The sequence below is a fragment of the Tasmannia lanceolata genome, unplaced genomic scaffold, assembly GCF_043159265.1.
Source record: "Tasmannia lanceolata isolate RefF3 unplaced genomic scaffold, GAP_Taslan_0.1 ptg000037l, whole genome shotgun sequence".
NCBI lineage: Eukaryota > Viridiplantae > Streptophyta > Magnoliopsida > Canellales > Winteraceae > Tasmannia > Tasmannia lanceolata.
Window position 1 is genome coordinate 42,499,874 of NW_027518714.1, and position 9,936 is coordinate 42,509,809.

Here is a 9,936-nt window from a genome sequence, read left to right on the forward strand (position 1 = left end):
ATGACCATTTGTTATGGTCACAGTACCCGAACTCCGCTCAAATTCCAATCAGTCTTCCTGCAAAGTTAAGACCCATTTCCAAACCACTTTTGGTTTGTGGCGGTGAAGCTCTGCCCAATTCAACCCGTCTTCTGGTACGAAGATACCCTTGTCATCTGTTATGGTTGCAGTACCCGAGCTCCGCTCAAATTCCAACCCGTCTTTCCAAAAGGTTAGACCCAGTTTCCAAACCATTTGTAAATGTCCGTGGCAGCGAAGCTCTGCCCAAATCAACCCATCTTCCGTTGCAAAGATAACCTGGTCCTAACCATTCGTTATGGTCACAATACGCGAGCCCTGCTCACCCCCCTTTAGTTTGTCTAAGAGATTAGATTCATTTTGACTACCTGTCGTGATCAAAACTGGGCCAGAATTCTGTCCATTTCCATTTTATCTTCATCTCCTTTCAAAATAACGTCTATTTCTTGGTCTGTTATGTTCAACATGTCATGTCTCTGTTCGAATGAATATACCTTCTCATCAGAAGGTGTACTGAGTCAAGCTTTTGTCATAACCCAAAATGTTGGACCTCCGTCTGTCTGTCACCATGGATCAGGGTTAGATCTTTATCTAAACCCTAATCAAATTCAAATCCTTCAGGGATGTCTCCCAAATCTTAGATCGCAGGGGCAGACGTTGCTCTCCACCCCTTTCTAGTTCAGGATCCGTCCATAAATTTGTAAAAATTATTACAAAAAACATAAAAAAATTCATAATAAAAATACAAAACGTTTATTCTTTTGCCGTTGTTTTACTGTGTTTTGGTTCTCTGTCTTCTGTATAGGTAGATCATGAACCACAGGGAAGAATTGGATGATTGGATTCACAACTTCTACAATGTCGAGAGTTTCGATTTCAGTCATTGGTTCACCAACCCCTTCGAGTAGTACTTTCCTTTGCTTTCATCCGTCCTGGTTGATTGGAATCTCTTCTGAGCAGCTGCTCAATGTTGGGATAAAGACAATCATGTCTTTTGTTTTAGATTAGAAGAAATTTGTCCCACCTATGAGGAATTATGTACCCTATTAGGAGTACCTGAAGATCATAGCTGAGACTTTGAACGGATTGGATAAAAGTCGAGATGATCCCGATCGTCAATTCACAGGCTTTCCCATCCTCCTTTACATTTGGCTCTGTCTGAAGCTTTACATCGCCACCCCAGGATCCCGATTAGATGACTTGATATACAATTTCCATAATTGGCATCATTTCCAGCACTTGGAAACGGTATCCGGCTGGCTCTCACAGAAGTCAGCTTTAAAAGCTCAGAACATCTATTGGAACATACACCGGATTGCCCCAATATTCTATCTTCACGAGGATCTTCTTACATCTAGCTCCTTGGTCTCGAAGACACTTCATTCTATATTCCAAGCCGCATCATTCGTCAATATGGAGCTAGGATCTCCAATCATCCACTTATGTCATCCGCAAGAGTCTTCCAATGAACTTGCCAAGACCGTCGCTTCAAAATGGAATAAGAGGGAAACCCTTTCTTCTCATGATCTGGCCTCTTCACATGTAAACGAAGTAGCAATCAACTACTACTCCAAACTCAAAGAAGAGATCTGTCCTGCAACCACTTCTCTCGGTCGTTGATCTAGCTGGTGTAGAAGACAGAAAACACCGTTTTTCTTTTCTTTTACCGGTTTTGCTTTATATATAGCCTGTCAAAGGCCTCTGTGTAAAAGAGAAAGGAAATGTGGATAAATAAAAAAGTATGTGCATTGGTATTGTATCAATCTTTTGTTTGTCTAAAAATTCCCTTATTATCTTCTGTATGGAACAAAACATGTCTGCAGATATGATGTCTGAATGGAAACAAAGCTACGCGGAATCAATAAGCTCCTCTCGTTTTAGTTACATTACTCATCATGAGCAAACCTTTCCTTTCTATGAGTCTATTCAAATAGATTGGAATCTCCTCAAAGCAGTGGCGCAATTCTAGGATCCCCGGTATCACGTCTTTCATTTTGGTCTTTAGGAAGTGTGTCCCACTTTCGAAGAATGCTGTACACTTTTGCAGTATATGCAGAATGGACCCGTCATCCGCCCCGAGTTTAGATATGGGATCAACAAGCTCATGTGTAGTAGACTTCTTTGTATGCCAGGACAGGACCCTGAGGATTTGATGTCAACAGATGGTCTATACATGGACAGACTCATAGACGCTTACTCCTCAGAGGGAGACCTACATGACGCGGCATTTCAACAATGTCGTCGTGAGGCCTATACACTTTGTGTGTATGCAATGTACATGTGTCAGGAAGACAACCCAGTCTCTCTCTCCTTTCTTAGTGTTATAGACCAGTTGACTTTGGATGCCAACCCTGTGCTCACTATTTTGGCTAAAACCCTCAGAGGTTTAGACCATGTTTCTAAACATCCTCACCTTCCTTTCTCGGGATGTCTGACCTTTCTGTACATTTGGCTTTGTCTAAAGCTTCATATATCAATCCCCCGTCCCCGGACAACTCCTTTCCTCTCGAACTTTCGGTCATGAAAACCAAAAGTTCATTTCAATAGTGAACCTGAGTGGCGTGACTGGTTGGGAACCCCCGATAGTAGCGATATCGCTTGGAGAGCCCCAGGTTCTAACACTTTCACCTTAAGGACCTCTCAAACCTAGTACGTTTGTCTCTTGGATCTACAGTACACTTCCTTCTACATCCCTCACTGAATCATGTGTCAGTTCGAAGCAAAGCAACATCATTGAGAGTCACTCGTTCACTTCTACCTGCCAAAGAGAATTGTAAGACCAAGGGTCTACTCTCCTATCTTGTTTTGATGATTCTAAACATAATTGATTGTGTTATTGAATACTAATCAATTTGCCTTAAAGTGTTGTGTTTAAGATATGATTGATTACTGAAGAAACCAACACACTATATAGTCATGCTTGAAGACGTACCAACATAAGAGTCAAAGGAGCTAAGTGGAGCTCACATCATCTCTCAAGCAAGCATACAAAAGATGGAAGATCAATTGAAGACCAAGACTAGAGAGAAGTTGAAGGTTACATAGGTATCATTGTACATCATTTCTCTTTAGATTTCCAAGACAAGGCAAAGTGTTTTTAAAAGAGTTTTTCAAACACACTTAAGAACTTAAAATGGATTAGTGAATGGTTATGTAGTGGACCAACATGTTGGGACCCTCATAAACATTCCAAAATTAACATAGGGTTTGAGTTCCAAAAGCGAAAAATCAAACAAGCAATAACAACACAAAATCTGCTGATTTTTAGGCTTCTCGGAACTCCGAGAGTTCCCTCGGAACTCCGAGAGTTCCCTCGGAACTCCGAGAGTTCCCTCGGAACTCCGAGAAATGGTCCAGTAGCTTCTGGCCATTTTCTCGGAACTCCGAGAAATGGTCCAGTAGAAAAATTCCATCTTCTGGCCATTCTCTCGGAACTCCGAGAACCTCGCGACAGACCAAAATATAGCCTTTGGGATTTGAATTAATTTGTAGTTTTTGATATCAACACCCCCAAACGGTCATATTTTGTAAAATGCTATATATATATAACATCAAGAGGATTATTTTCCTTTCTCTTGAACAATTGAAAAACTTCCTTAAGCATTCAAGAAAACTTGCAACCCATTTGAGCTTTGGATTTTGTTTTTCTCCCCAAACTTGCCTTGCACTTGCAAATCTATTGAGTTGGGATTTAGAGCTTTCACTTGCAACCACTATTGAAGAGTAATCAAGGGACTACAAAGAGCATCAAGCTTTCAAGAAGAAGCCAAGCTATTTCTCTTCTATTCTTGTAAAGGTGGCTAGGGCATCCTATTGTAATACCATAGAGAGCAATCGCTTAGAACTCGGCGAAGAAGGAGAGTCGGTGTAAAGGTGTAAGGACATCCTTATTTAATATCCCTTGGAAGTGTAATCGTCTCGGAGCCGGGCATCGTGGAGGTCTCGCATAGTGGAAAATCTTAAGGACGATCTTAAGAAGAGTGGAGTAGGGCTTTGCCCGAACCACTATATATCGGTGTGTTCTTTCCTCTTCTTGCACTTTCATTCTTGTCATTTGGTTTGGTATTTCATTTGTTTCTAATCTTACATGATCTAACCAAAAATCTAATCTAGAGAACAAAATTCAAATTAGGGTTACTAATTAAATTTGCAAAAGGCCTAATTTAATGTTAAAATCAATTCACCCGCCCCCCTCTTGTTTATTTCAATTGGTATCAGAGCCTTGTCTCTAATTTATTTTAAACCTTAACCGGTCTAGAGTAAAGATTCTAAAAATGGCAAACTACCCTCAACACCATGAAGGTTACTCAAACACTAGGCCACCCTACTTTGATGGAACAAATTATGGATTTTGGAAAACCAAAATGAAAATATTTTTAACCCAAGATTATCAAATGTGGAGAGCAATTAATAATGAATATATATTACCCACTAGAAATCTAAATGATTGGACCGAAGCCGAACAACAAGCCTCAAACTACAACGCCAAAGCCATGAATTCCCTAATTTGTGCTTTGTCTCCCGGAGAATTCAATAGAGTGTCAAATTTGAATTCGGCTAAGGAAATTTGGGACACCTTAGAAGTCACCCATGAGGGAACCAACCAAGTCAAAGAATCTAAAATGAATCACTTATTTAGGCAATATGAACTCTTTCAAATGACACCCGATGAAACTATTGCCAACATGTACACTAGATTCACGAACCTTGTAAATGGATTAAGGGGACTTGGAAAGCAATTTTCAAATAGAGATTTAGTGACCAAAATCTTTAGAGCCCTACCTTTGTCATGGGAATCCAAAACCTCCGCAATCACGGAAGCCAAGGACATGAATACATTGAACCTAGATGAACTAATAGGGTCCTTGATAACCCATGAAATAATTTTCAAAATAAAAGCACCCAAAATTGAAACTAAAATTGAAAAAGGAAAAGGAGTTGCTTTTGCTTGTAATGTAGGTGACAATGAAGATGCAAAGGAAGACATGGAAGATGAAGTTGCCCTCCTAACAAGAAGGATCAAATTCTTACAAAGGAACATGTGAGGCATGAAAAATAGAAGGACCAATCCTCCATTCAAGAAGAAAGAAGAGCTCAGTGATGGATCGTCTCAACCCCGATGCTATGGATGCAAGAAGCTTGGATACATTCGCCCGGATTGTCCACTCAACAATGAGCCTTCTTCAAACAACTGTTTCAAGAAAAGAGAAGGCAAGAAAGGAATGACCGCCACATGGGATGAGAAAATTGAAAGTGAAGGCGAACAAAACGATGGAGAAGATTGCTTGATTGCAAGAAACGTTTGCTTCATGGCCTCAACAAACGACAATCAAGAGGTAAATACTTTAAATAATGTCATTGTTTTAAAAGAAGTTCTAGATTCCTTGCAAAATACACATGATGAACTTGAGATTGAATTTGATAAAAATGCATCACTTGAAAATTCTCTCTCAAACATGACAAAAGAATTTGGTTGGTTAAAGAAAGATCATGAATTTTTAGAGGATGAAAATGAAAAATACAAAGTTGAAATTCATGATTTAAATGCTTCTGTCAAAATCTTAAATGAAAATCGTCAAGAACTTTCTATTGAAAACAACAAGCTAAAGCATGAAAATAGTAAACTATCTTTTGAATATGATGAACTAAAGAAACTATTTGAAAATTTTGAACATAGTTCATTGAAATTGGATAGGCTTGTTAACTTTCAAAGAATACGACATGATAAAAGTGGACTTGGACACAAATGGAATACTACAATATCCAACTATAAAAATAAACTTGTAAAGGCTTCTTCTAGTAGTACCAAAACTTGCTTTTATTGTGGTTTAGAAGGTCATTATAAAGTTGCTTGCATGCATGCTAAACAAGATAAAATCAAATTGAACTCTAAAGTGAAAATAAATGAACATAGCAAGATTAGGAAGATTTGGGTACCTAAAGGATCTCACTTGCCTATTCATATGTAGGTATGCCTTAAAAGCCAAAACAAGAAGAACACATGGTACCTTGATAGTGGATGCTCTAGACATATGACCGGAGACCTCACTCAATTTGCATCCCTATCACTCAAGGATGGTGGAGATGTTACATTTGGAGATGACAAGAAAGGAAAAGTCAAAGGAGAAGGCACCATAGGTAACTCTACCTCTCCCATACATGATGTGCTTTATGTTGATGGCTTATTCCATAATCTTATTAGCATTAGTCAATTATGTGATAATGGTTTTGAAGTAGTCTTCAACCCCGACAAATACAATGTTAAAAATAAGATAGATGGAGAAGTGAAATTCATAGGTTCTAGAGACAATAACATTTACACTATTGGACTAGATGATCTTAGACTCCAAAATGTGACTTGTCTTAATGCTATTAGTGAAGATTCTTGATTGTGGCATAGGAGATTGGGCAATGCCGGAATGGATCTCATTTCGACCCTCTCCTCAAAAGAAATTGTTAGAGGATTGCCTAAGTTCAAATACACCAAAGATCACATTTGTAGAACTTGTCAATTAGGAAAACAATTAAAAAGCTCATTTGCCCTTAAAAATATGATTTCAACCACCTACCCCCATGCAACTACTTCATATGGACCTTTTTGGACCAATGAAGACAAGTAGCTTAGGTGGAAAGATGTACGTGTTTGTCATCGTGGATGACTACTCACGATTTACATGTGTCATATTTTTAGCACATAAAGATGAAACCTATGAAAATTTCCTTAAATTGTGTAATCAAATACAAAATGAAAAAGGTATTGCCATATCTTACATTAGAAGTGACCATGGAACGGAATTTGAAAATGTACATTTTGACACTTACTGTAATGAACATGGCATCAAACACAATTTTTCGGCAACTAGGACACCTCAACAAAATGGGGTTGTAGAAAGAAAGAACCAAACCCTCCAAGAAATGGCTAGAACTATGTTGCATGAAAATGATCTCCCTAGATACTTTTGGGGAGAGGCGGTTAGCACCGCTTGCTATATTATAAATAGGGTATATATAAGGCCAATTTCTAAGAAAACACCTTATGAGCTTTGGAAAAACTTGAAACTAAATATAAGCTATTTTAGAGTGTTTTGTTGTAAATGCTTCATCTTGAACATTAAAGATAATTTACACAAATTTGATAAGAAGTCGGATGATGGCATATTCTTAAGGTATTCTTCACATAGCAAGGCATATAGAGTATTTAATAGAAGAACTCTAGTTGTAGAAGAATCCATGCATGTGACATTTGATAAGAGAGAGCCAACACCTCAAGAAATGCCACATGATGAGGATGAACCTATTGAACATCTATTACCTAAGACAAATGTTCCTTCACATGCATCTACAAGTAATACATTGCCTAGTGAGGAAGTAGAAAATGTAGATGATGACTCATTGCCTAGGGATAGGAGAATATTGGTAGATCATCCTGAATCCCAAATCTTAGGTGATGCCACATCGCCGGTAAGAACTAGATCATACTATCGTAGTGTGAGCAATAACTTGGCGTTCCTGTCCGAATTAGAGCGTCCATCAAGGAAGCCGAAAAGGATGAATATTGGTTGATGGCTATGCAAAAAGAGTTGAGTCAATTCGAAAGGAACAAGGTGTGGAGGCTAGTACCTAGACCTTGTGATCATCCAGTCATTGGCACGAGATGGGTGTATAGAAACAAATTGGATGAAAATAGAATTATCACTAGAAATAAAGCTAGGCTTGTAGCCCAAGGGTACAATCAGGAGGAAGGAATAGACTATGATGAGACATTTGCTCCTGTTGCCCGTATTGAAGCTATTATGATACTCTTGGCATATGCATCTCATAAAGGATTTAAACTATATCAAATGGATGTCAAAAGTGCCTTCCTAAATGGCTATATCCAAGAGGAAGTGTATGTTGAGCAACCTCCAGGTTTTGAAGACTTCAAACATCCAAATCATGTCTTCAGGCTTGATAAAGCTTTATATGGATTAAAGCAAGCTCCTAGAGTTTGGTATGAGAGGCTTTGCACTTTCCTAGTTGAAAAATGATTTGAGATGGGAAAGGTGGATAAAAATTTATTTATCAAAAGAGAAAATCAAGATATCCTCATTGTACAAATCTATGTAGATGACACCATCTGTGGCTCAACTAATCAAAAAATGTGTGATGAATTTGCAACTCTAATAAAAATATGAATTTGAAATGAGCATGATGGGTGAGTTAACCTACTTCTTAGGACTCCAAATTAAACAATACCAAAATGGGATATTTATAAATCAAGAAAAATATACAAAAGAGTTACTAAAGAAGTATGGCATGGATAGCAGTAAAACATCAAGAATTCTCATTAGTACAATTGCTAAGCTAGAAAATGATGAATTTGGCAAATCTATAGATCAAAAGACGTATAGGGGTATGATAGGTAGCTTACTCTATTTGACAGCCAGCAGACCAGACATTATGTTTACTGTCTGTCTCTGTGCTTGATTTCAATCGGATCCAAAAGAGTCTCACCTATCGGCAGTCAAGAAGATCTTCAAGTACTTAAGAGGAACCCAAAGTCTGGGACTATGGTATGAAAGATCATCTGCCTTCACTCTCATTGGATATTCAGATGTAGACTTTGCTGGATGCAGAGTGGATAGGAAAAGTACTAGTGGGACTTGTCAATTCTTGGAAAAATCACTTGTTTCATGGTTTAGCAAGAAACAAAATTCAGTAGCTCTGTCCACAACAGAAGCAGAATATGTGGCAGTTGGAGCTTGCTGTGCACAAGTCCTATGGATGAAAAGCACATTGATGGACTATGCAATTAAAATAGAAAATATTCTCATCCAATGTGACAATACCAGTGCTATAAGTTTGACAAAGAACCCCATACAACATTCTAGAACAAAACATATTGAGATTAGGCACCACTTCATTAGAGATCACTCACAAAAAGGGGATATTTGCTTAAAATATATCAACACTGAGGATCAATTGGCGGATATCTTTACAAAACCCCTTAGTGATGATAGAATTTGCTATATCCGAAGTGCCTTAAACATTTGGAGTGTGGATCAAGTCAAAGAAATTGTCAAATAAATACTCTGTGCCTTTCACCAGCTTATCTATATAGTATTTATATATATCATCTTTGTTTGGTAGTATCTGCATGAATGAGATGTCAAATATTAATCTTAAAAATCACTCAATTGGTACTCTTAGCCTTCTTAGTTTTCTAAGTTGGAGAGGTACCTTCACTTTAATTAAAAATACCTAACAATTTGACTTATGTCAACATCTCGATCATGAACAGGTATATGTGCATTACTTGGTTAAATATTTTTTATACCATAAGCATTGATTTAGGGGGAGTACCTAACTCAATCTTCATTTACTCCTCAATTGCTTTAAAAATGACATTAACTTTATACTTATGATGTTCTTACTTAAGATATGGGTGAACAGCATCACAATTGAACAGAACATAACAATGTGCCTACATGAATTGGTTCGATCCAATTCAAACATCTTAGACTTCCCAAGACCACGTTCAATTTGTGAGAAAATAGTGAATCCTTCTTCTGATTCACGCACAGCATCGTCATCATTCCTTACTGGCCTATTGAACTTCGTCTCAACACCTTCAAAATACCTTGTGCAGAATGTCAAGCATTCTTCCGCCAAATACCCTTCTGCAATAGAACCTTCCGGACAACTTCTATTATGCACATATGACTTTAAGGTGAGCAGGTACCTATGGAGGTACGATTAGTACGGACATTAGAATTTTATAACCAAATACAATTTTTTAAATACCTAAAACATACCTTTCGATAGGATACATCCAGCGATAGTGTACTGGTCCAGCTATCGTTACCTCCTCTGCTAAATGAACGGTAAATGCACCATAATATCAAAGAAAGCTGGCAGAAAAATCTTTTCCATATAGCA